The 27,236-nt window shown below is 40.6% G+C and overlaps 1 protein-coding gene across 1 annotated transcript in view; it reads left to right on the top strand.

Annotated features, from left to right (window-relative positions):
• Positions 1 to 502: 502 nt before the first annotated feature.
• SASH1 (SAM and SH3 domain containing 1) overlaps positions 503 to 27,236 on the top strand; it is a 536,180-nt gene continuing 509,446 nt past the window's right edge. Inside the window, exon 1 of the mRNA XM_069235189.1 lies at positions 503 to 760. The gene's annotated coding sequence lies outside the window, so the exon portion shown is untranslated. The remainder of the gene's footprint in view (positions 761 to 27,236) is intronic.

The following is a 27,236-nucleotide window of genomic DNA, read 5'->3' as shown; positions in this document are numbered from 1 at the left end:
ATGCCACTAACTTTTAGCCATGCTGAACAGCAGCCACGCTGGTGAACAACATGGCTAGAACACATTTGCAAAGCCAATAGCTCTTGTATAGGCAGACCTATTGGCTTTGCCAATGCTAGTTGCTTCTTGGCAGTCCTTTAAAATTATCTCTGAACAAACATGACATCCAATACTTTTTTGTTTAAGTAACAGAGTCGCCAACACCTGGGCAAATTACTGTAGGTGACAAGCTGTTCAGTCACAAAGTTCATGACAACAAACAGCAGGTGCGGCCAGCCAAGTGATGTCAGGGAATAAAAGAGAAAGGGTTCCCGCCCTTAAACTCAAGAGCCAAGCCCTTATTAACATGCACACGCAGGCTGAGGCCTGTCAAGATTAGAGTGTGCGACAAACTCGCCACAGAGCTTTGTAACCTGGATGGCTCCGAATGAAAGACGCGCTGTGTTCGACCTGTTAGACTGGTTCGCAGGCTGGGCTCTCAGCCTTTGAAAATGAGAATGCACCGCTAGTCCGTGGGTAAGTAAACCCCTCCTACGTGGTAGTCCTCGGTGCTCAGCCTGCCCTGTTGGACATTTGTGGGAATAGACACAGATGCGCTTGAGGTGTCGTATGGCTGCTCTGAGGTACATCTTGGTGACACAATCCACCAGGCTGCAAGCCGGCAGAAAAATGGCCGCCCTCACTGAAAGGACCATGCTGTGATTCTAGGTTGCAGCGTACTCTGTCGGGACTTTGTTAAGCCAACTGATGACAGACAGTGGTAAGCGTAAACCCTCTATTTCTATATACATTTGTTCTCCACCAGAAAATTCTGCAGACATGCAAAGAGTAATATAACTGCTGTTTTGTGTATTTGTAACCATGGGCGTGCAAGCTATGATTACTTCTAAAAGCGGAAAAGAAAAAAGAGACACTCCTCCTAAAACTATAAATAAAACGTCTCTTTGTCAAAAAATTGTAAAGTCTTTTTTACCATTGTTTTGTTCATTCTGATGTGGAAGGGGATTTGGGGTACGTATACTGGTTAATGTTTAACTCGCAAGAAATTCAGCACATCATTTATATTCAGGGGATTTTGTTATTGTTCAAGTGCATTGTTCAAGTGCATTAACAAGAATAAGTAGTACTTCCGATATTTTATTTTATGTCTCTAAAATGTTTCGACAAATATATGTATTTTCGAGGATTGTGGCATCATACTGCCAAATCTGTGTGTTTTGCTATTTGTGTTGTTTTATGTTATGCTAATTTGATTTTATAAGCACAATTCTAATCAAAGACATCTTGGTCTGAAAAAAAGGGAGCCGGCGTATGGCATTGTTCAAAACATAGAAACGTTTTGGTTTTATTGTTTTTCTGAAATTGACGAGTCGGGCTTGGATACATTAGATCTCGTAGTTGCCGCTGGGCCCAATAATAATTAAACAGTGAAGACCCTCTTGGACCTGCATTGGATTCCTTCCTTGATGCAGTGCTGACCGCAGGCGTGAAAGGTATTGCACCTTTCCCAGTTCCCAGCACCTGCTGTGCTGCCCCAGCCTTGCCTCGGTGTTATGATGACGCACTGCTTCTGACACAGCTGTGTATCGCAATCACCGTAATTACAGGCGTGGCGGGAACTAGGCTGTCTGCCTGAGGTAGGTGCATGGGCAGAAACTGACTGAAAATGAAAATTAACCCACAGACCTTGAGGTGTGTCAAGTCGTGGTGTAAGCACTGTACAGGAAACCTCAGTGCCTCATTCTCTTGCTCACTCACACAGCCACTCACTCACCTACTCGTTCACTCACTCATCTGCTCACGGAATCACTTATTCCCCTAGTTACCAACCTTGCAATCACTCATTCAGGGACACAGTAAAGGAAAAGGTATCAAACAAGTGGTTTGGAATGAGGTAGGAAATTGTGCGAATCCCAATTGTCCTCTATCCTGCTGGGGGACATGTGTAGTAGGCAGATAGCTGCTTATAATCATAACAGCGTAGTGGAAATTACACCTAAGCATGGTGTATCTTGCATGCTGCTGCACTGCTCCTTCCATGCAAAAGATGACATAAAACCTTTGTTCTTAAAGTCAGTTCATATCCATGTATCCTATGTTTTAGGTATGTAAACCAGTGCACTCAAGTCAGCTAATGCACGTTTATTTTCTTCTGCTCTCTTAGTGCATGATTGACAGTGAATTTCCCATCTCTCTGTCTCTCCTCACTCATAATAGTGGCGGATATGTATTTTGGGCCAGGGTTGGACAGGGTTTTTATTCCACTGGGCATGTTCCCGATGGGCTGGAGCCCTTGGAGGCCGGGTTTGAAAGTAAAGAGCCATTGCTGAATCAATCAATCAATCATAGCATTTGTAAAGTGCACTACTCACCCATGGAGGTCTCAAGGCGCTGAGGGGGAAGGGGATGCTGCTACTGCTCGAACAGCCATGTCTTGAGGTGTCTCCTGAAGGTTAGCAGGTCCTGTGTCTGTCGCAGGTGGATAGGAAGAGTGTTCCACGTCTTGGCGGCGAGGTGGATGGGTGGAACGGTGGCGAGGGCAACGCCAGCGGAGCAAAGCTGTCGGGTCGGGGTGTAGAAGGAGAGCCGTCTGTTGAGATATTCTGCTCCAGTGTTGTGCAGTGCTTTGTGAGCGTGGGTGAGGAGCTTGAATGTGATTCTCTTGTTGATGGGGAGCCAGTGCAGGTCTCTCAGGCTGGCAGTGATATGGATGTGGTGAGTGATGTCCAGGATGAGGCATGCAGAGGCGTTCTGTATTCGTTGCAGTCTTTTCTGGAGCTTGGCCGTGGTTCCTGCGTAGAGGCCATTGCCGTAGTGCAGTCTGCTGCTTATGAGGGCTTGGGTGACCGTCCTTCTGGTTCCGGTGCAGATCCATTTGTAGATCTTCCGAAGCATGGGGAGGGTGTTGAAGCAGGAGGAAAAGATGGCGTTGACTTGCTGGGTCAATCCCCCTGCTCCCGAGGTTAATTGCTGCAGGCATGTGGAGGCTTCAAGAGATAGTGAAATGGGGGGGGAGTCTTGGGGGCAGGGGAGAAGGAAAAGTACAGAGAAAGTGATTAGGGAGGGCGAAGAGAGAGAGGAGAAGTAAAAGGAAATGGATGAATGGGGCAAGAGATTGCATGAGTAGATGAAGGGAATGGGGCTAGTTTGAGTATTTTTGCAAGGGCTTCATTTGGTTCCTCGATCGGACCCCGCTGGTTTACACAGAGTTTGCTGTGACTTATTCTTACATTTCTCCTCCAGTCCACGAGTAAGCAAGGGTTGCTCCTGGCTTACACATGTCTTTATGAATAGAGCCATATGTTTGCTAGACAAGTTTGGGCTACTTTTAAGAAGATACACTCCTACTGAAATAAGGTGCCCATTGTTCTCCTCTCCCTGCACCTGTGTGCACGTTTTTGATGACATCAACGTGTGCAACGGAGAGGTATACAACTTGCACTAATAAAAACTTCAGGATCACTGTGGTTCCACACATTTCACAAATATACACACAGTGCAGAAAACAAAAACTTGTCTGTCCATTTACTCGTCCATTCTCCTTGCTACCCCCAAACCATGCAACACTGTGTTACATTAGTGTAGTGCAGCTTGAAGTGGGATATCATGCAAAAGTAGTGGAACGTGCCTGTATGACATGGTCCTTAAAATACCTCATTAGAGAATTTCAACACTACTATAAGACACAAACTTTTGTCCTACATTAATATCCAGGTGTGTGCCAATTGTTCTTAGTTCTTGCTTGAGAGCCCAGCTGTCAGTTCACCTATTGTTCATAATGCTGTGAACTTTACAGATTGGGGATTGGTTCAGCCCAGAGAAGCATTTCTCGTTCATCTCATGCTATTAGCTGTTTGCTGTATCATTCCGCCTCCAGTGGAGTGCTTTCAGGCAGTGCATGAAAAACTGTCACTTCTCAGAATTACAATGAATCGTCAAACTTTAAACTTGTTGTCTCAAAGATGCATTGTATGCATAGAGCAGTCATTTTTGTTTTCTTTTTACGCAGCAAAAGTCTTTTTTAACTGTGTTCTTGAGCGTTTCAAATGTAACCAAACCTATTTTTATGCTTGTCTGGATAATGCCACATTACAGATTTGTTCAGATGACTGGCAATATGATCTAGTGTCCTGCTGGTGGTACCTTCTTTCCTTCGTCTGATCCATGTATTTAACTTTAGGAGTTGTATAAACACATTTTACTCCATTGGAGAGGGCACATGGTGCAGCCTTCAACACCTCTGGAATGTGTTTTCCTTGACTTGATGTTCCCTGTTACGTAAATCTGATTTACTGTATTACTTGCGAAGCCCATTACCCACAACACCTCATTTCGCATGGCTTGCAATTCTTGCTGGAGCTGGTAACCTTGTTACTGTCCCATAAAGAATTATGAGCGCCACCCACAGACCGTGGACCTGGCCTGTTTCCTTCAGGAATTTCAGCTACTAAAAGCAGGGCCACAGGAACTAAGCAGCAGGAGAGGACCACACTATGTGGATGGATTGAGTAAATTATGAGGCAAGAAGAGCCAAATTATAAGGCATAGTTCGGCACATTTTGTAATAGCATTACTTCATTATTTCGTTGTTTTTCAACCTGGTAACAATGTCTAGGCATTGGTTGCACCCCATTTGTACCAGTTTAACACCCAAATATACCAATGAGCAACAAAAGGTGACCAGTCCAGCTTTGCAAAGGTTCTTGCACTGCAAGTCAATATGTGTCGTTTGAGCTAGAAGCATTTTTTTGTTAAAATCTGCAAATTACGCTGCAGATGATGGATTATGTGGCAAATGCGTCAAATCTATAATTATGCTTAAATTGTCATGGCTGCACAATCACATGATTCTAGTGGCCCTGTCTAAAAGAAACCAAATCTCTGGGGAAAGTCATGGGGAGAATAGCAATTACCAGTGTAATCAGACCAGGAATTTCCAATTTCCTACTAATTCCTCTTTACTCAGGCAATTCTCAATTTCCAACCCAGTCAATCCCCCACCTTTAGGAATGTGGCATTACCAACTCCACATATGGGGACCTCATAAGGAGAACCATGGGGTCAGAATTCTCTTAAAAGCACCATCCTTGTACAGTTTAATAAATAGCTTTCTATCCTCAGCAGAGAGCAAGACCTTAATTTCATTTAATGAGGGTTTCAAAGCACTGATTGTTTTATAGGTGGAAATGCTGGACTCTGCACAACAAACATGAAATGGTCCCAAACAAAACAATCTTGGTCCCTTCACCACTGTTCTTTTGATTAGAATAACATGCCAGCCATCACTGCACATGATCTCAGTTAATTCAGGGACTCACTTGACATCATGTTAAAGGGCAGGATCATGACCAATCTTTGTTATAAAAATGTCAGGCTGAGTGGCAGGCACTTACATCATGCCACTTTGAGGCCTCCATAAGACATGGTATGGAAAGTCAGTTAGAATATTACGATGAGCGGCTATTGTTATGGAACCCAGTTTGACTATGGAGCTCATTCAGAGTCCAGAAGAAAATCTAAAATTGGCCACAAAAGGTCTGAGTCCAGCAAAAAGTGCACCTGGACCCACACTTTTTCTATACTCAGATTTCTCCAGTTAATTTTCAAAGGAAAAAGGACCCAATTCTGAGTTTTAAAGTTCTGAAAAAAGAACAACATGTAGTTTTACTGTAGATTAAACCCCGAATTCCATGTTATCCATGATTTCAGCTTGCAGGCTTCAGAATCAGAAATAGAAACTGTAAACCACAAGGTCTCTCATTATGAGAGGCCCCATAGAACTCCCATTTCCAATATTTTCCCCACCCTGGAGTTACTGGCGCCAGAGGTTCTGAAAAATTCCAGGGGTCTGAAAATAATAGAAATTATGAATATGGGTGTGGAATAAAATGTATTAAATGGGCTTACTTTGTCAATTTTCTCCTGTTTTTCACCAGGATTCCGCATCGACTTTGCCTGCTTGCAGTAGTTGGAATCTCTAGGTGAACACCATTGAGCAGTAGTGTTCTGTTGTATTATCTGGTCACTCATAATGAGAGTCAAAGTGTTGTATTTCTCTGAACAGTTTTCCTCCCAGTAATTCTGGGCAAGTTTGGAGCCAGTGCTCATGTGTTTACAGCACAGAGGGACTGCTTTGCCAATTATGGCTTGTGCGATAAACATTCATACATCTAAAATATCCCTACTGTGACTTTTTCAACTATTCACCTATATATCTTAATCAACCAACCCACGAAATATTCGGAATAAAAAAATGCCTTCTGCTCTATCCCTACTGTCGGCACGCCCTCCAGAGCATATACCCAAAATTTGCACCCAATACCTCTCACTGCCGTTAGCCCACTTCTGCTGCTTCTTCTTCTTCCGGTCTTTCTGTTCTTACATATACTCATATTTCTAACTTTATCCCCTTCATTTATATTGTGATGTACATTCTGCTATAAAGAGCACTATTCACCCCAACATACTCTACTTTTGCTATTAGCCATGCAGCCTCTCATTCACTCAGTTATCCAGATCTTCCAGGGGACCTTTTATCCATTCTGGAGGTCAGACAATTGATCAAGGCGAGGATAATTGAATTGGGAAGAGATGTGGCCTTGGAACATGGGTAACCACGTTCAAAACCTGGGTTCTGTTTAACATCCTGTGACTCTGGGCAAATCAATTAATCTCCCTGTTCCTTAAAAGGATTTTTAAACATGTCCAACAAACTGTTCGTTTTGTAAGGCACTCTAATGATTTACGCTATTACAGTTGTCAGAAAAGGAAATTGGTCAGGTCCATGTAGAGTCCATTTGCATTCTAGAGGCGAGTTCAATAAATGGTTTCACAGGAAGTTGTATTAATGACCCCCAGAATATTGTGGTACAAAAATTCCAAGATCAGAATATCAAGGGAGAAAATATTAAAAGATACGTTCATACAGGGAAGCATAGATTTGCTATTCTTAACTCCACATATAAGTTGAATTTATGTTGCTTGAATAAATATGTATCTCCAATGTACATATATGTGAAGCTAGGTATAGAAAATCTAGACTTGCTCATCTGTTGATGTTTTATTTTTAATATTTTTTCCTTGATATTGTGTCCCATAAATATTCCTGTGTCAATGTTCTGGATGAACAACCACAAGAAGGAGGCGTTCCTCTAATATATGATATGGTATTTGGCTGGTAGTGTCTTTAAAAAGTGAGAGGTAGTTCATCAGAATTTGAGGCCAGGGTGGGCCTTGGGAACTTGGGGCCATATTTATACTCCGCTTGCGCCGAATGTGCGCAAAAATTTTTGACGCACATTCGCCGCAAACCATGCACCATATTTATACTATGACGCACGACCCTGCGGACGTCAAAATTCCTCTGTGTGCCTAATTTTTTGGATGCGGGAAACCGCCTTGCGTTAATGACATGCAAGGTAGGCATTCCCGTCTAAAAAATGACTTCAAGGCTTGTGCTCCTTATTTCTACTCCCGTGTCATTTTGACGCACAGGAGGGGGCGGGCCTTAGTCGTTTTTTAACGCCTGGGTAAGGGCAGGCATTAAGGGACCTGTGGGCTCACTTCCATGGTCCCTGACCATGGAACGAGTCCAGAGGTGCCCTTCCCTGCCCCCCGGGACACCCCCTGCCACCCTCGCCCACCCCTGGAGGACACCCATGGATGGAGGGACCCATCCCAGGTAAGTATAGGTAAGTTGAGGAGGGTATTATTATTTTTTTTTTTAAAGTGGCATGGGGGTCCTAATTTGGGCCCCCCGCATGCCACTGTGCCCAATGGCCATGTCCAGGGGACAGAAGTCTCCTGGGCATGGCCATTGGGCAAGGGGGCATGACTCCTGTCTTTGCTAAGACAGGAGTCATTTCAATGGGGGTTGTGCGTCAAAAAATGACGCAAGTCCGGTTTGAGCCATGATTTTTGACTCAAACCTGACTTGCACCATTTTTTTGACGCACAACCCCCATTTTTCCCTACGCCGGCGCTGCCTGGTTTGAGTCATTTTTTTTTTACTCTGACCAGCCTGCAGTGTCGGCTAACGTCAATCCTTAAATAAGGCGCCCACATGGTGTGTAGGAATGGCATTAGCCGGCGATAAATGTTTTGACGCAAACCAGCGGCGGCGCTGGTTTGCATCAAAAAGTATAAATATGTGCCTTGGTGCCTCGATATGTGGTGCCAGTTCCATAGAACGTGCTGTTCACAAAGGAAAAGACCATTGAAAATGGCACCAACAATGTGAAATCAATAGCCATTCTAGCATTAACGTTGTCTCTCTTGGTGATTGCCAGCGTTTCTTTCCTGACCAGAGTCTTAACATAAGCAAAATCACATCAAATATCTCATACTGAACTCAGTGACTTCCTAACTTTATGAAAATCAAGTAATTATCTGTGCCTCTCATGGCCACAGATTCAAATTTCAATTCCTTAAGAATTCGGTCTGACCACTGCTTCCCCTTTGAAAAACATGTTGATTAGTGAAATATCTGTAACTTGACCCAAACAACTTTCGCTACCTCATCAAACAGAAAGACAGCAAACATTGCACTTTCAAAATGTTGCTGCTTTTAAGATTGCCTGCATTTCACAACATTAAGTGCAGCAGTGTACATACAGGATGTTCCCTTCCAATCTGCTGTGCTATTAAGAAATCCTAAAATGTGTAGACGATCTGCACTTCGAGCACTATATAAAGAGACATTCATTATCCGACATAGTACATTTATTCTCAGTAAAACAACCTCTCTGAATTCTGATATTTCACCTGTACCTGAAACATGAAATGTACACAATCACTCAGGAAGGGATCTTATTTCATGTTCCTTTGGTGGTATGGATTACTTTGAGCTGAAAATGTGCTCCTGTCCTTATTTATTTTGAATACCTATTTTCTAAACTGCATCAGTTTCACTTAACTTACATGCACTCACACGTAATAGTAAATAACACTCTCTGTACTGTGTGTTTTGTGTGAACCCTTTTCTGCTTTGACTACTTTTCTTTACTTGTCATTTTGTTCTACGGGGGTACCCATATTCTTAAAACGGGAGTGCCATCTGAATATTGAAGCCACGTATCGGGGCACCAAGCTCCCAGGTCCAACCAAGTCACAGATTCAGAAGAACTTTCTAAAGGCCCCACAACCCAAATACCCTCTAAAACCACATAGGGCCCTCTCCTTTCTGTGGTTTGCACCCTGAATATGGACACCAGAGTATTGATGAGGCACAATATCAAGGACAAAATATCAAAACTAAAATATAAACAGGTCAGTTAGTCTAGATTGTCTATACACAACTCCATACATATGTGTCTATATGGTCAAGGTACACAGACATGGAGTTAGGAATAATAAATCTTAAATTCTGTATGTGAGTTTACTTTTTGAAATATTGTCCCTCAATTTTCTGTCCTTGATATTCTTTTACCAAGGTGTTGGTGTTGATATTCAGTAGTACAACCCTTTAAACACACGTTGACACTCTCTTTATCTAGAAGACCTTTCCTAGATCTTTGCCTCCTGCTATCTTCTAAGCTGCTTTTCTGCTACCTTCTTTGTATTCTCCTAGGTCTAGGACATTGGTCCTCCTATCTTTTTCACTTACTTGTATTTAACCACTTCAATCTCCCCGCTTAGATCTGGCTTTTGTCCGGCTCGTGACATGGTTAGTGTTCTCTCATGGTAATTGTCAGGGGAGTTCCAAATCCCCCTCTCACTTTGGCAGCTACAACGGGCAGGGGCGGCTCCTTCACAATGGCTAGGGTGTGTCAACCCACTGGCTGAGCCAGCAGCTGAAAAATAAAACAACATTTTAATATTGTTTTATTTTTTAGCTGCTGTCTCAGCCAGCAGGTGCGCGGGGGGTGTTCTTGGGAGAGGGGAGGAGGGGGAATGGAGTCAGTGCATTAAGTGCACACAGCAATTTGGCCCACCGTCTTAGGCCGAGCAAACTGACATGCGCACTTATGTTTCTCCAACCCGGCTGTGTTGCTCAGCCATGTTGGAGAAACTGCACAGACTCCAGTGCACTGTCAAGCGGCAGACCAAGCCGTTTAGATCGATCCTGACGCAGGATTCCTGACGAGCATATGCTGGTGTCCCAGGGATTGCTGGGACACCAACACCATTGAGGGAAGAGGATCACGGTGGGCTGCAATGGAAGCTTCTGAAACAGATATGCTTTTTTGTAATTATTTTTTTCCCTCTGTCCCCTTCACCCCCTCTGCCCCAGCCCCTGCCCCTCTCCTTGAGATTTGCAGTGACCACCGCTGACAATGGTGTTGAAGCCCTTAACCGGCCTCTTCTGTCTGAAGGCAGGCAAATCTCATAATTAACACTATGAAGCAATACAGCATAAATAGAAGAGCAAGCAGAAGCAAAGAAAAACAAAAGATGGGTAAATAGAAAAGGGAAGGAAGAATGGAATCATGAATAGAATGAAGGGCGAAGGGAAGAATGAAGGGATGAGTAGGTGGATGAATGAGTAGATGGATGGATGAATGTGTGGCTAGATCAATGAATGAGTGAAATAATGAAAGAGTGGATAGGTGGATAGACAGGTGAAAGGACGGCCCAGTAGATGGATGGATGGGTGGTTGGAAGGATGGATGGACAGGGGAAAGGATGGTGGAATAAAGGGATGATGTATGAGTGGGTAAAAGGATGAGCAAATAGATGGCAGAGTGGATTGATGAGTGAAAGGATGGCGGAGTGGATGTAAGGATGATGATGGGTGACAGGGCGAATGGATGGATGAATGGATGGATTGGTGGATGAAAGGATGATGATGGATGGCAGAGCGAATGGATGAATGAATGAATGGATTGCTGGATGGCAGAATGGATGGATTGATAGAATAAGAAAGATTGAAGGATGCATGAAAAATGAATGGCTGTAAGAATGTAAAGGAGAAATTGTGGATATCAGTGGGTGGATGGAAAGGTAAAAGGATGAATGGATAGATGTCTGGATGGAAGAGACAGGGAGCTCTTCTAGGGAGTGGTCGGCTCACTTGCTTTACTTGCTTTGTGCCACCAGAGCCTTCATTTCAAAGTTGGAGGTACTTTAATTTTCTGGCATCTCCCATGGTTATTGATTCACTAAAATCCCGGGGGTAATTAAAGTGACTTCAGGCGCCCTTTGGTAAAGTCTCTGGTTTGACCTCTTGCCCCATAACAGAAACCTGGCCAGAGGAAGGACAAGGAGCAGAAGATATTGAAAATAAACATGGCGGTAGGAGCTCTGTTTGGATCCTGTGTCTTTCCTGGTTTTTATGACCTCTGAGAATAGAGTTAGCAATGGAAATTCTAGGGGTGCCAAACAGCAAGCTAATGGTAGCAGTTGTTAAATCTGACTTCGGCTAACTGGCATCCATGTGTTGTGGTTTGTACATCACTATTTGCCTTGCGGCTACTCTCCACACCAACTTTGCAGGTATTCTCCTCTGCTTTTCACACAGTCACTCGGGTTTACTTTAAACTCATTCTCCCAGTGTTAACTCTTGGACTGTTATAGAACAGCTACTCACATACCTTTCTCTAATCCAAACTAACTAATCCAAACTACTAGAGAGGGTTGGTTTGTCATCCTTATCCCTTCACCTTCTCTCTGATGTCCTGCCGGGTGCAGAGAATCTGGGCGAGAATAGATTAACTACGGGATCTTCTTTTTATCCCTATGCAATTCCCACACCAGTGTCTGTGGCTCAAGTACTCCGCGTGCAGTATTCGCTGGTGCACGGGAGGATGTTGATAATGACAGCCAATAAGGACAGCATTTTGAATCTCCTTTACTAACCCCTTCTTTTCTTTAACACTGAGGGCTATTTCGCTTCCACCTCTGTCACTGCTCTTAGGCGGGGCCAATCGAATAATGCAACAGGGGAGGACCCACTTATGAAGCAGCGTAAGTTAAATTATGCCACAAGAAAAAGCTAATTTTGAGACATAATGGGGCGTGATTTGTGGGAGCACTATTTCATTATGTGGTCTTTTTGAAACATTATAATGCTATCTCGGCAATGGTTACACCTACCTAGTGTCAGGTTCAAAGCTAAATAGTGTAATCAGAAACCGAAAAAAATACCTTTTAACCTGGTTAGCTTATTTTTAGAAATTCTTGATCTGTTTGAGCTAGAAACTATTTTATTGTTAAAGTCTGCAAAATATGCATCAGATGATGGGTTATGAGGCAAATGTGGAAAATGTTATGGCTAATTTATCACGTAATTCCACTGGCCCTGCTCTAAGCTTACACAGCCTCATCTCACTCTCTCTTGTGCTACGGGCGTGTCGATAACTCTACTAGCCCATTCTCTCACATTGTATGTCATGTTCTGGAGATACCTTAAACAAGTCGTTTACTCCTACATCATTTTAATTTGTGCTGGGTCATGTTATGTTATGCTATGTTGTTATGTTAATTTACGTTACTGAATGTTATCTTAGGCTACATTAAGTTTCGTTATGCTGGGCATATTTATGTACCATGTAACCTGCCTTTACTATATCCTAAAAGCGCCATTGAGTTCCAGTATTTTCTTGTTGCGCTTTTGAGGATTCCAATATAGACCAGAGACTGGTTGGTAATGTACATCAAAAGTGTAAATGTGCTTCTGTTGTACTTTTCACTAGATATGCTTTAACAAGTGATGTCAATGGGATAGGTAGTTGCTGGGTTTGTGTGCTCTGGGGAATTGTCAAACCTGTAAGAGATGTCGGGGTTATTCAACTTCATCATTGTGAATTTTCTAAGAAAGCCCTGCAACCCCCAACAAAGAACAAAGGGCCATATGTACGAACACTTTTTCCCATAGACACAGAATGGTTAAAAACCTTTGCTACATCTTGCCCAAAATACCTACATGTTCACCCCTACTACCAAAGCACCAGTTTCCATCGGTCTTGTACTGACTGATGTCCTAAAAAAGAACCACTGACCTATAAATCACAGGCACAGTGCAGGCTGCTACTTTTAGGCTGTTCGGGTAGTGAGGAACCTTTGCTTTCCAAGACTTGTTCCATTGGTTCTACCTACTGGTCTTCATGCTAAACCACAGTGGTTGTGATACTTTATGCAGCGTTCTGTCGAAGGGCTAAGTGGCACTTGTTGACCAGGTAACAAAAGGCTAAGCACCTTCAGCAGGAAGTCAATACCCAAGCAAACAATCAAAAGGCAATTATTTATGTATTCAAGTGGCCGTATCTTCAGAAAGTACGCATATGAGGTGGGCTACAAGTGATGGTAGACTAAATGAATTTGTGGCATCTTTAAAGTGAAGTGTGTGGGACACTTAAAAGGGTGGTGTGATGCGGAGTGAGAGTGAGACACCTGAGTGTGATGCAAATGCATGAATCACTCCTTACTAACAGTCACAATATAGGTGATGCTTCCCACAATGAAGTTTAAGCAGTACCAAATGTTTTACTAAATTTAACAATTCGAAAAATCTTAAAATAATGAAGTTCAACAGAACCTACAATCTCAGGTCACCCACAATTTAGTGATCCCATACTCAGACCTCCCAACTCACACAAAGTTGCCACATGAGAATCTGTAACAGCACTCTTCCTTTGGCCATCCAGTTAAGTGTCATGACCAATGTTCCCTCTAATTTTTTTCCACTGTGTGCGGCAGTGTGCGTTCTCTGTGCGCTGCAGCCAAGGATACGTGCGCCAAGAAATTGACAATTCACGCATGCGCAGCGCATAACTAGCCAAGATCTTTGACATTTAGCCTCTCCATACCACTAAAGCAAAAAAGGGATATCATTGCTCCATGCAATAGGGCATCAAGGCAGTTTTGTGACCTGGTTGCACACCCCAAGGACATGACCTGTTAGGGGAGCACGTATATAGCTCTAAAAGGCTTATTTAGGCTTAGAAATTGATAACGCATATAAACTACCACAAAGTATAGGAATGGTGGAACATTTGATAACAGCACATTTTCTACTGTTCGGAAGCATTTCCTAGCTCATGAACCATTGATTTTCAAGACAAATATCACTTGCCCGCTTGTCTGCTAAAGCACGCCAAATGATGTTTAAAACACTCCCTGCGGTATTTAAAAGCTGTTTTCATTGACTTTAATCCAGATTCAAATATAAGCATTATCTGCCTTAGGGGAGCACGTATATCGCTCTAAAAGGCTTATTTAAAATCAGAAAGTGATAAAGCATATAAACTACCACAAAGTATAGGAATGGTGGAACATTCGATAACAGCACATTTTTTACTGTTCTGAAGCATTTCCTAGCTCATTAACCATTAATTTCCAAGACAAATATCACTTGCTCGCTTGTATGCTAAAGTACGCCAAATGATGTTTAAAACACTCCCCGCGGCATTTAAACGCTGTTTTCATTGACTTTAATCCAGATTCAAATATAAGCATTATCTGCCTTAGGGGAGCATGTATATCGCTCTAAAAGGCTTATTTAAAATCAGAAAGTGATAAAGCATATAAACTACCACAAAGTATAGGAATGGTGGAACATTCGATAACAGCACATTTTCTACTGTTCTGAAGCATTTCCTAGCTCATTAACCATTAATTTCCAAGACAAATATCACTTGCTCGCTTGTATGCTAAAGTACGCCAAATGATGTTTAAAACACTCCCCGCGGCATTTAAACGCTGTTTTCATTGACTTCAATCCAGATTCAAATATGAGCATTATCTGCCTTAGGGGAACACGTATATCGCTCTAAAAGGCTTATTTAAACTCAGAAAGTGATAAAGCATATAAACTACCACAAAGTATAGGAATGGTGGAACATTCGATAACAGCAAATTTTCTACTGTTCTGAAGCCTTTCCTAGCTCATTAACCATTAATTTCCAAGACAAATATCACTTGCTCGCGTGTATGCTAAAGTACACCAAATGATGTTTAAAACACTCCCCGCGGCATTTAAACGCTGTTTTCACAACGTGCGCGCTTGCCAAAGGGGCCTGCGCGATGGGGGAAGGAAAGGTGCTCACGCGCTCGCGCGCGCGCCTTACAGGGAACATTGGTCATGACCACACGTCAAAAGCTTGGGTGAGTTGTAAAATGTTGTATAGTGTTTTTCCAGCCATTTGTGGAGGGCTTGCACTTTTTCGTTCCATTGAAGGATTTACAGTTTCCACAGATGTGTGAGGACAGACTCAGAAAATGTGTTGTTTGTTGTGGAAGATGGGTCTCTTCAAACTCTCAACCAGTGATATCACTCCAAAACTCCACTTCCCATATGCAAGGCCCCACCCCTTCCATGGCCCCAGTCCCGCCTCCCCAAACAATCAGATGATGCAAATGATTCCCAAATTGGCAGGTCTGCAATGACTAGAGTAGTAATCTGAAGTCAGGCTCCTTAAATTTCATGAACACGCAGTTCAAAATCTATGCAAATGCTTGCTTGATTCCTACAACTTTAGCACTTGCTAAAGCAGAAATCTTGGCTATATTTTAGACATAGCAAACTAGATAGCAGATTTCATACTGTGGGTAGATGAACCACACCAAATCTGTTTTAAAGAAAACGTCATAGAAAATATGCCATAAACATTTAAAAAAGCATATAATAATTAATTTGAACATCAATAACCACACCAGTTTATTAAGAAGTTAAATATTTATTCCCCTATATTAACAATGCTAAGGTCACGAAAATAATTCTCAAACTCAAATGATACATGTAAAGCAACAATAAAGGCTGATTTAGTCGGCGTATGAATCTAAGATTAATCAATACAAAAAAACATAATACTGCAATAATTATTACACAAAACCATAGCAATAGAATCTGAGCAAAAGAAATTGAATACATTGAAAAAGCAAATAAAAGGAATCAATGACCATTCATGTGTATGAGAGTAACACCTCACTAACCATTAATTAGCATTAACATGTTGGACTTCATGTAAAATAATTTAGGAGCAAGAATTTAGAAAGCATCTAGCTAAGGTGCTATCAAAAACAGCAGCAGTATTATAATATTAGTAGTTGGTACCTGAAAAACAAAAGAGAAATAACAAAATACAGTTCATACATTTACCCAATCTCGAAGGTATTCAGCAACAATGTCTACTTTATCAGGGGGACAGTAACATCAGACATCAGGATCAGAACCGGAACAAGGTAAGAGAATATAGTTTGGACTATAAGATTACTAAACTATCAAAGCATTTGTTCAGTAACAAACAGACATAGTGAACTCAGAAAATAATAAAACACCAGCATATCAGTAGACTAACTGGCAAAGCATGAAATGTCAAAGTGACAGAGCATAAGAGGTAAGATCTCTGGAACTCAGGATACTAGTCCAACAACGAAAAATAGAATGACAAAAAGAATGATGACCCCAAACCAATGGTGACTGATCAATAAATTAAACTTGTTAAATTCCTATGATTGGTTAGAACATAAGGTGAGAAAATGATGTCCAATCAGAACATTAACAGATATCAAAATTATATAAAATGTTAGCTCTATGCTCTTCTATTTGCTTTTATTCCATTGACGAAACTCAACCTAATACACTTGTAACTTGTACATCCTCTTCTCCAGTTGCATCTGTGGACCCATTGTTTGGCATCTTCCGAATACACTGTCACAGGACAGTGATTACAAAATATGGGAAAAACATAAGTTAGAAGCATAACTACAAGCAAATATGTGAATACAATGAATGAAGTCTGTTAGGCTGCGGAAATGCAGTCAGAAAACTGAACACACTAGAAACATTTATTACAGATAACATTGCACAGTGACCTTGCATCTGCTTCTGCCTAGCAGAGGCCACAAAATACTCATTTTATTTCAGCATTTAATTTAGCAAAGAACACGCTCTTAAAAAGACAGAATATTTTCATCACAATGTTAACTTAGCATGCCAAAAAAAAATGCAGGCCTTTTACTTGATGGCGGACATTAAGTAGGTCACATTTCTTGTAAACACAAGTTTATAATCAATTCATTAATACATTGGTTTATAAGTATAATCACGTAAAGACAAAAATATTTACGATAAATCTCAGCTCTCACACACTCAATGCTAATAATAATAAATAATAACTCACAGGTCCCACATCAGGTCCACATGTAGGCTGACAATGGTAGATCTGCATTCTGTGCCCTTGAGATTAGACAGATCCACATCCCAGATACCAACAGCAGCCGCTGTATTTCGGGATCAACAGCGTTTTCTCACAACATTGATAGTAATGCCAGTGTAGTAACCACAGTGTGTTTACTTCATCAAGTATGAATATAAAGCCACTGAAGGGGGATACATAGGCAGGAATATTGTCTGTACCGTCGTACCTTCCACTAAGCACCACTGGGTATTCAGCATCAGTCAATCTGCAACCGAGTGGGACTGGTAATCTGTGAGTGGTGGGGAGTATGTACTCTCTAAGGTATGTGCACAAATCTTAATATGTTTTCTCATTTAATGAAAGGCCATCTTAAATTTGTGTGGTATGACTTGTATACAAGTTATGTTGACATCACTCTTTTCTTTATGAGAACGAACATATACGGCTTTCTGCACTGTGTATGAAGCTGGATGCATAGTGCAATGTTGATAATGTTAATGCATTTATTGCACATGTCACTCGCTTGTATTTCACTCATAAATTATTTAGTTTACTTATAAGACACTAATGTTATGTGTTTGTTGCATTTTTTGGTAAATTATAACACTCTATTAAGTCAAGTATTGAATTGTTGGTGACTTGTACCAAAGTGTAATGTTCAGCATTCGTTGCATTTATTAGCCACTTATATCGCACTTGTGTAGGGGAGGTAAATGAACCCCAAAGAACAGCACCTGAAGTCAGAGGGGGCACAGTTAAGTGTATTGTGAGTATGAAGAAAATAGAGGGAGAAACCCCTGCAAATATGGAGAGAACAGGACTAAATTGTTTCCTTTGGTGTTCATATAGTGCTCACCTATCTAGGGAGATTATGCTGGTTTAGGTGGATGACACAAGGAGTTTAGCTCTTTTAGTTATGTTATATTTCACATATTTTCATTTTTAAGTATTGGAAAAGTGGGTGATTTGCCCATATTCACATGATTTTCTTTTAAAGGCCACAGCTGGGATTCTAACTCCTGACCCCATATTTGAAAGTCAACATCTAAGTTGCTAGACTACACCACATCCCATTGCATGATGAAGCAGATTTTTGTTCTTTTTTTGAAGACTCAAAGAATGTTTTCTTCATAAATGGTGGGCAGTGGGAACCATATCCATGTGACTGAGGCAAAAACTGAGAAGCTTCAGCCACTATGCCAATCAATGTCAGAGGAATTTTCCCACAGAAATGTGTGTGTGTGTTTGCTGTATTGTGTTAGATTAATTTGTAAGCCTAGAGTGATTTGTAAAATAAGACTGGAGATACAAGTAGCATTTACCGCACAGTGCTTTGACGATGATACAGGGTGGCTTGAAGCAGACATGAGCCTTCACAAGAGTCTGCTGTAGATTTTTAAAGGCATGCTTGGTGTTATCTTGAGGTATAATGTTAAAGGTGAATCTTGCCTCCTGTTTCGGCTGATCTGCAGTTTAGTCATTTTGAAATTAGGTAAAACAATATAAATAGTGGTCTATTGCTTTTTCTCAGGTTTATGGTTCGTTGTTCAACTTGCTCGAATTGGCTTGTTGTGGTTTGTTGTACAGATTTCCTCCTTTCTCGAGGCAATGATTTCACTATAGCAATACAGACAGCACACACAAAAGTAAAAAATCTAATCTGGATGTGAGGGTTCCTTTGATGGGAAAACCCTGTCAGATCGGTTGTTAGGAGGGAACATGGGAACACTGGTCCTTGTTAGTCTGGAGCAGTGGATCTATGATTTTAAACCACATTTATAAACCTACAGAACCATGTACTACAAGATAGAGACAAAACGTCCAGGAAGGTGTGATCAAAGACTAATTTACAGACTGTCAACTCATCCCCCGCACAGCATTAGAGGTGCGGGCCTGACCATACCAGCCACTATCATGACCTCTGTCACTAGAAACACGGAGATTCCAAATGAGAACATAGCCAGAAAAAGGTGGTGGGTGCTTGAGTGAGAAGAGTTATGTGGCCTAATGATACAAACCGAAAGCAATGAAGGTGCTTCCTGGTTAAAAAGTGGCAACACTGGATTAGAAGAGACACTTTTCCAATTTGCTCCTAGTGGTCACGTTGTTTGTCACAGGAAGTAATCACGATCATAATCTTGTCACCTGACTTCAAAATAAACATCTCCCCTTTTTCAGTCTGCACATCTTAAAGGGATATACAGAATATTATGGTTGGCTGACATGCAGATGGGTCCTGGGGCTAGTGTTTTATTAGATTTTTCAGGTTTGGGAACTATAAGTGGTGGTTACACAATTTAACCTGCATTCTATAAACCAAATCTCTTACATGGGTGCAATGTTGCTCTACCTTATCTAATGTCACTGCTCTTCTTGATATTCTTTGAAAGGTTGTATGACAGAATACCATGAACAACAATATCGCCATACCAGACTACTGTGTCAAAAATAATTTCTACAAAGAAGTCAACTTTACATACTTTGCATGGTAATTTGCAAACTTTATATGTAAACTACCAAAATATCCTGTAAACACTATTCTGGAACAGAACATCATCAACAAAGGTAAGTATGTTGAAATATTGATATATTGAGCATTGCAAGTATTTGTTTTCAAATATTCAACTACAAAATAATAAATGATTAAAAAATGTTGTAATAAGTAATGAAAATTATATATATATTAAAAAAAAAAAAACAACAATTAAACAATCTTTACAAAGCATTCAATTACAAATATTAACAAATAACTTAAGGTGAAAATTTAACTAACCAAAACACATATGTATGCTAATTTAAATATTAAAATTTATATCAACACTATTTTATTATATATATGTGTGTGTGTGTGTATATATATATATATATATATATATATATATATACATATATATGTAGTATATATTTAGATGTATAGATATTTGAAAAACATAAATTTAAAAAATGAAATTAGTAAACAAATAAATGCATAAAACAAACTTAATTATACATTTACATTATACAAAAATAAAATGTAAATAAAAATACTTTTTATATAAATAATATAAACATTAAGAGAAATAAGAAACCATATTAAAAACAAATCAACAATAAACAACATTAGCAAAGGGGTTGAACAATTCTAACTCCAAAGTAGGTAAAAGTAGGAAAAGCGTTGGACTTTGTAAGAGTTTGATTTATTATTTCCACTTCAGCATAAGCAAAAGTAGAGACAGAGTTGGACTTTGGAGGGGTTAGATTAACTATTTCCACTCCAACTTAAGCAAAAGCAGGTTTGGACTTTTAAGGGTTAAATTTACAATATATATTCCAAAGTAAGCAACAGTAGGGTAAGTGATTGAATTTTGAATCTTTTAATTTACTATTTCAACTCCAATGTAGGCAATTGTAGGGAGAGTGTTGGACTTTGAAGGAGTTAGATTTACTATTCCTACTCTCAAATAAGCAAGATCAGAGAAGTTGTTGAGCTTTGTAATGTTAGATTTACTATTCCAACTCCAATGGAAGCTAAATAATGAAAAGTGTTGGACTTTACCTCCTCCAACATAAGTAAAAGCAGAAAAAGCATTGGAGTTAGGAAGGGCTAGATACACCATTCAAATTCTTAATATTTTTTTTAAATTAAATGTCTAACAACATAAAATTATGTAGACATATTCAAAACATAAACATATGTTTAATACATAAATAAAATTAAACGTAATTCTAAAGAACTATAACTATGTGTAAGTAATTGAGAAAATAAAACTAAACAACTACATTTTATATAAATATAATTTCCTACCTGCTAAATATACTTTCCTACCCCCCAAAATAAAATAAATTATAAATAAACAAATCTAATTCAAAAAGTAATTAAATAAAAAAAGTAAATTTAAACCAATGATCGGTATAACATGCATTTTACAAAGTGTATTAATATAAACACCTAATAATACATTACTAATGAATTAAAATACAGCAAATACTTTACAACAAATACTCTATAAATAATCTACATAATTAATTACCAATTAAATAAAATATATAGTTATCATAAAAATACTAAAAAATATTAGAATTTAAATCACTTCCCACCCTATTCTCTTATAAACTCAACAACATATCAGTATATTATAAATTAATTAAACTGTGGAAAAATAAAATATACATTACACAACACAAAATACACTTAAATAATTGAAATAATAATGAATCAATTAAAATGTTTGCAAATTTATTTACGAATTGAAAATGTAATTAACATTAACAAATTAATTTATAAAAAAACAAAAATGTTACATTTAAATAACATCCCACAATATTCCACTAAAAACCCTAAAACCTGCTTCTAAATTATAAAAGACTAATTAAACTATAGAAAAATAAAATTAAACATTAAAATACACAAAATACATTTTAGTAATTAAAATAACAATTAATCAATTACATAGCATAGTTGACATAAGTAATTACCAATTCAATAATTAATATGAAAATAATAAAAATAAAAATAGTAATGTTTAATTTAAATACCTTCTCACCCTATTCCCCTACAAACTCAGCAACCCCCTGCTAAATTACAAATTGCTAATTTGTTCTAAAAGAAATATTTACACATCAAAATGCAAACTTTATTTAAAAAGTAAAAAAACATTTTAATAACAGTAATACCTAAAATTCATATAACAAATGTATATTAAATTAATTAAACATATTTGTAAACAATATTATACATAAATAAAATTATATTCTGTAACTCAACATTTCTGTATTGCCAATCACTTTCTTTAACACCTTCTTTTTTTAAGACATCAGAATTAAATTTGATCGATAGCTCTGTACTTTCAAGTGTGATGTCTCAGGTGTCTAAGGCAAATAATGATGTCTATTTGCCTTTTCATTGAGTGCCTAACATTATTTTCTGGCCTGTCTCTCCCAGCACACCTAACCAATGTTCCTGGGAGTGGCACCACTCAAGCCAATGTTCCTGGGATTTCTTTCACTATGCGCTCAATAGAAGGGATAAACAGATAGTCAGGACAATAAGCAGAACTGTCTGAATAGGTTTCTTTCTCTCAGGAAGTATTCATTGAATCCTGCAACTAGCTGCCTCACCTTCACTTGTACTGGTAATGGTCTTAGAGTTGAAGCCGCTGCCGCATATCTCATTTCATGTGCGCTAAGTCAGTGCTTTGAACATTTGGGGCAAGTACAATGCCTTACTGCACCAAGGTATCATATCTAACATCAAATTATACTTCCTTTGTAGAAACATGGATGTGATTCAGTGGCTACAGTGTCTATTAAGTTTCCTCTTGGCTAAGAAGAGCTTTCATCTGGCTTTCTGCCAAGCAAGCACCCACAACCTTCTGAAACGCCCAGGTCACTGAGCTGGCGGGAAATACTTACCATCTCAGATCTCCAATTGTCCTACGGCTTCCTATTCCTTCCATGGCGACTACAAATGACTTCCTAAAATGGGATCTGTGACTAATTCGCTTTTATTTAATTTTTATGAAGACGTGCAATATTTCGCAATCAGCAGCACTAATTTTCTCATAGTGGAGCACGTGATTCCAACAAAAACAACGAAGAATGTGCCTTTATCTTTTTTGTTTTGTTCCCCTCTGCATGAGTCACTCAACAATAGTCTCCTCTGTCTGCGCCAATGCGCCTTCAGCAACCGCTAATAAGGCACAAAGCCACTATTGATGGGGATTAATGGAGCAGAAGGCAGACAGCTTGATTTAACCTATGGTGCTAAGTGCAGCGCCCCTTTCCATCTCCAGAGCATGAAGCATAACATTTGCATTAAAACAATTGTTCCAGCAGCCCTCCTAATAAGCTACTGATGCCTCCTTACAAGTTTTCACCATGGTACTTTTAAAAATCTGGTAAATGTATGACTGCATCTCTAAAGAACGCATCATATCTGTCGTATCTGCCGTCCATTACCCCGCATTAACAAAAAGAACACATTACGTGTCCCTTTTCTCTATTTAGCGTCTTGCTTTGTTCCATTTCTGCCAAGTAACCCAGGTCATTGCAGGACATATATCGGCAAACGTCCAGATATCTGCATGTCTATTCAGTGCTGACTTTTTGTATTTTCATAGCGAAAACTCTAAAATCAAGACTTCGACCAACAAACCGTAAATCAGCAATCATGCACCTCAAGTACCGCGATGAATCCACTCCTCTTTCTGCAGTATTGGGATTGTGGGTAGCATGACACTCTGGGCAAGTGAGCTCAAACTTGACTTCTCTGCTATCACTTGCACGAGGCAGCCGGTAGGGCTAAAAGCAGAGGTGTGGCAAACACGCTATGGAAAAAACAAGCATTGACAAAGCCTTGTTGGTGCTCGTTTAAGCGTCACTAATCGCCTCTCTCTTTCTGCTTCCTTCTTCTCTCGCTCTCTTTCTTTCTCTCTCTCTCTCTCTCTCTCTCTCTCTATCTCTCTCTCTCTCGCTCTCTCTCTCTCTCTTTCCTCTCTCTTCTCCAGGTACAGCATGACCACTAGAAGTGCAATGGTCAATAACATGCATAAAACAGGGGTGAATATAGCTCGAGCTGCTTTATATATATTTCTTACAGAGAAATGGGTACAGCATAGGCAAAACCCAGGCAGCGGCACATACTTTCCCCACACTCTGATCAAGCCTTACTTGGAATCAGCAGTGAACACGTAAAACGTTCAGAAGTGTAAGCCTCATTCATAGATGGAGGTCATGTGCAAAATGTGAAGCCAGACGGAAATCTGCAGGTGCTGCGTACAAGGAGAGACTACAGACAGGAGCCTGGCAAGCTTCCCTTAATACAGATAGGTCACAGGTGTTCGCTTGACACAGAAGTGATGTGTAATGCAGTCTGGAAGTAGGAGTGCACGGCTACTTCACACATCAAGAACAGGTTAAAGACCACGGCTGTGCAAGCTTCCCTTACATACATAGGGAAGAACAGGGGCAGCATAAACTCCCGCTGTTGTCCACAGGCCTAAACTGTGAAAGTACTTAGAAAGCAAACAGAAAACGGAAGGTGGCCGTTTCTTAAAATAAACAGCGTGAAAAAATGCTAGGTAGAGAGTGAAACAGTCGAGAAAAAGAAAAGAGAAGTTAGCTCAGAAAATGTTGAGATGTCTAGTAAAATTATAGTACATTGCAACTTCTGATAAATTTAAACACTCTTCATCAAACCGTATCACAGGCCTTCTAAAACGTAAGCTACATGGTCTGCATATGTAGGATTAATGGGTGAGTAAGTTGGGCCAGCTGCCCTAATGCTGATGGATGAGTACTGCAAGTGGGGCATCTCCACGCGGACTTTCACCAAGGACTTGATGTGCCCCTACACTAGCACCTTCATGAGCATCTGTACAGGGACTGTGACCGGCATATGCACCTGCCCTTGAACCAAGACTTGTGCCAGCACTGGCACCAGCATTGGCACCTACACCAGCATCTTCACCTGTGCTTAAAGTGGCAGATAAATGAGCAAAAGCATTGTCACCTGCCCCAGTGTCTGCAGTAGCACGTGCATGGCCGACTGTACTACCTGTTAGGGCTCTGCAGTTGCATCTGCACTCCAAACAACGCAGAATCTGCAGTAAGACTTGCACTGAAACATCTGCACCCATTGACATCTCACTGAGCCTGCATCAACTTGCTCCAGAAATGGCACCCCTGCCATGGTCAGACATCTGCAAAAATATTGATCTCACACACTTGGTCTCAAAGACGCCATAATATAACAGTCTGAACAGGCCAGGAAGACACTGGCATGATGACTGGGACATTCAGACACTGGTACAGGGAGAATCAGAAACATGAATTGTGAGAAATGGGCACAAAAGCCTGGAAACGAAGACACTGGGACTGAAAGATGTGGACAGAGATACAAGAAGATTGTGGTACAACAAAACATACACCGACACTGTGAGACACAAGCAGTGAGGCAGGGAAATCCGAAAACACTGGGAATGTGATTTAAAGGCACTGTGGCAGAGATACAAAGCAACATTGATAGGGGATGGAGACCTGGACACTAGGCCTGGTGGAGTGCGGCTTGGATGAGGCAGGGAGTTGGTCCCATGCTATATGGAGTTGCTCTAAAATATGGGGCTTTTGGGCAGACATTGCTAAGTATTGTTCTGATGTATTGGGAATGCGAAATTCGTTAGATGTACAAGTAGCCGTGCTCAGATATTCAGCTGAAATTAATGTCAGTTCTAAAAAACATATTTTTATTATTGTATAATTGCCAGATAGATAATTAATTCTTCAAAACTGGCACTCTGAAACAGTGCCGACAATTCAGCGATGCTTGTCCAAAATGGAGGAAATTAAAGAACTTGAAAGAAAAAGTGCTTTACGCTTTGGGATCTTATGGTAAATGTTTGAAGCTATGGGAGGGGATTGCCTGAGGAAACTGTAGGACATATACAGAGTGATCACTTTTCCTTGGGAACACGACAAAAACATAAACAAGCATTTGCAATGCAATGGGGCTCGACTTAGAGCTATTAGTATTGTAAAGTCCTAACTGGACTTTACTTTCCACATAAATTGAAAATGAAAAGTAATACAGTTGTACATAAGAGAGCCGATTTAAAGCACCACGCCATGAGCGTGAAGGAGCACACAAAGGGAAATGGAAGTTTGCTCGCAGTCAAAGTTTCAGCAGTTATGTGATTATCCGTGTAACAGGGTCAATGTCATGCAAAGCGCTCTACTACTGCCCAGCGTGATCGTGGTGCGTTGGAAATAAAAAGTAGTCCAAAAGCCATGCGGAAAACATGGAGCCTCATATGTTTTCAGTAGTTGGCCGGTGCACTCCAGGAGGGCTAAACACTGGAAAAGGCATGACGTATGCAGGCCTTTCACAAATTAAATCAAGTGATTTTTAAAAGGCAAACCCACAAACCAACTAAACGGATGGGCCTGCAGTGGGCGTGGTTAAAAGCCCACAGAGAGATTGCAGCAGACTAGTGCAATTACGCGCTCAACCCTAAAAAATGACTATTATACAGGGAAACATTAAAACTGTGGCAGGGACACACAGATAACTGGAGTGGGATGTGCAGACTCTAGAATAAAAGACAACTCCTGTGACTGAAAGATACAGGAACTGAAACATGCTGTTGAGCAGTGGCGGCTGCCACAAATCTCAAGAGGTGGGATGGGTGGGGGGGAGGGTCAGGGATTGAGGGGGGAGTAAAAAAATAATTTTGAAAATGCACCTCTTCCCTTCGCTGCCACCTCGCTCCTCTTCTTCTGGGACACCAGCACAGGCTCCCCAGCAATCTTGGTGCTGCTTTCATGCTAAACATAGCATGAAAGCAGCACCATGATTGGTCTGAACGGCTTGGGCTGCCACTTAGACACTGCCCTGGGGTCTGTGCACTTTCTCCAGCCAGGCTGTTCAATACAACAGGGTTGGAGATACCTAAGTGCACATGTGTGTTTGGCCGGCCTAAGACGTCTGGCCAAAGACACATGCGCACTTAGGTGCACTCTCTCCTCCTCCCCCTCACACCTCCCACCTCCCGTGGCCCAGCCCGCCACTCCCTTCACATGCTGCTGGCTGAGCCAGCAGCTGAAAGATAAAATTATAAAGAAATACTGTTTTATCTTTCAGCTTCTGGCTCGGCCAGGGGACAACACTCCTTCGCCATTGGGAAGGTGCCACCCCTGCTGTTGAGGGCAATAAGACATTGACAATAGGACAAGCAGACATAGTAAATGGGTCTGGAGACAAGGACAAAGACAGACAGTACTTGATTTGCAATAATAAAATAAATAAGGTCTGGTTCCCACAGTTTTTCTAAGGAGACCACCGCAGGCACTATAAAATGCTGGGTTTGCAGAATAACAAGGATGCCTAGTTGTCCGTCTTGATTCCTCTTCACGTCTCTTTTATCTACTCTTTAATCTTCTGTTTCTTTGTGTCATTGTTGGAGGCTTTTTTCATCACTGCTTTCTCCCTTTGTTGCAGTATTCCTTTTCTCACCTCTTCCTTTTTGTCCACTTTTCTGGGACAAAGTCTGACTGGGTGCAGGCACGCACCACCTTGAATCAGCTACACAACTACACTTCAGACAGTGGAACCTACTTGTATTCAAATCTGTAACTTTTATGCTGCATACAGAAGTCTTCAAATTGGGTTGGACTGGCCTATAG

The sequence above is a fragment of the Pleurodeles waltl genome, chromosome 5 (genome assembly GCF_031143425.1).
Source record: "Pleurodeles waltl isolate 20211129_DDA chromosome 5, aPleWal1.hap1.20221129, whole genome shotgun sequence".
In the NCBI taxonomy this organism is placed as follows: Eukaryota; Metazoa; Chordata; class Amphibia; order Caudata; family Salamandridae; genus Pleurodeles; species Pleurodeles waltl.
This window is presented reverse-complemented; position numbering and strand designations above follow the sequence as displayed.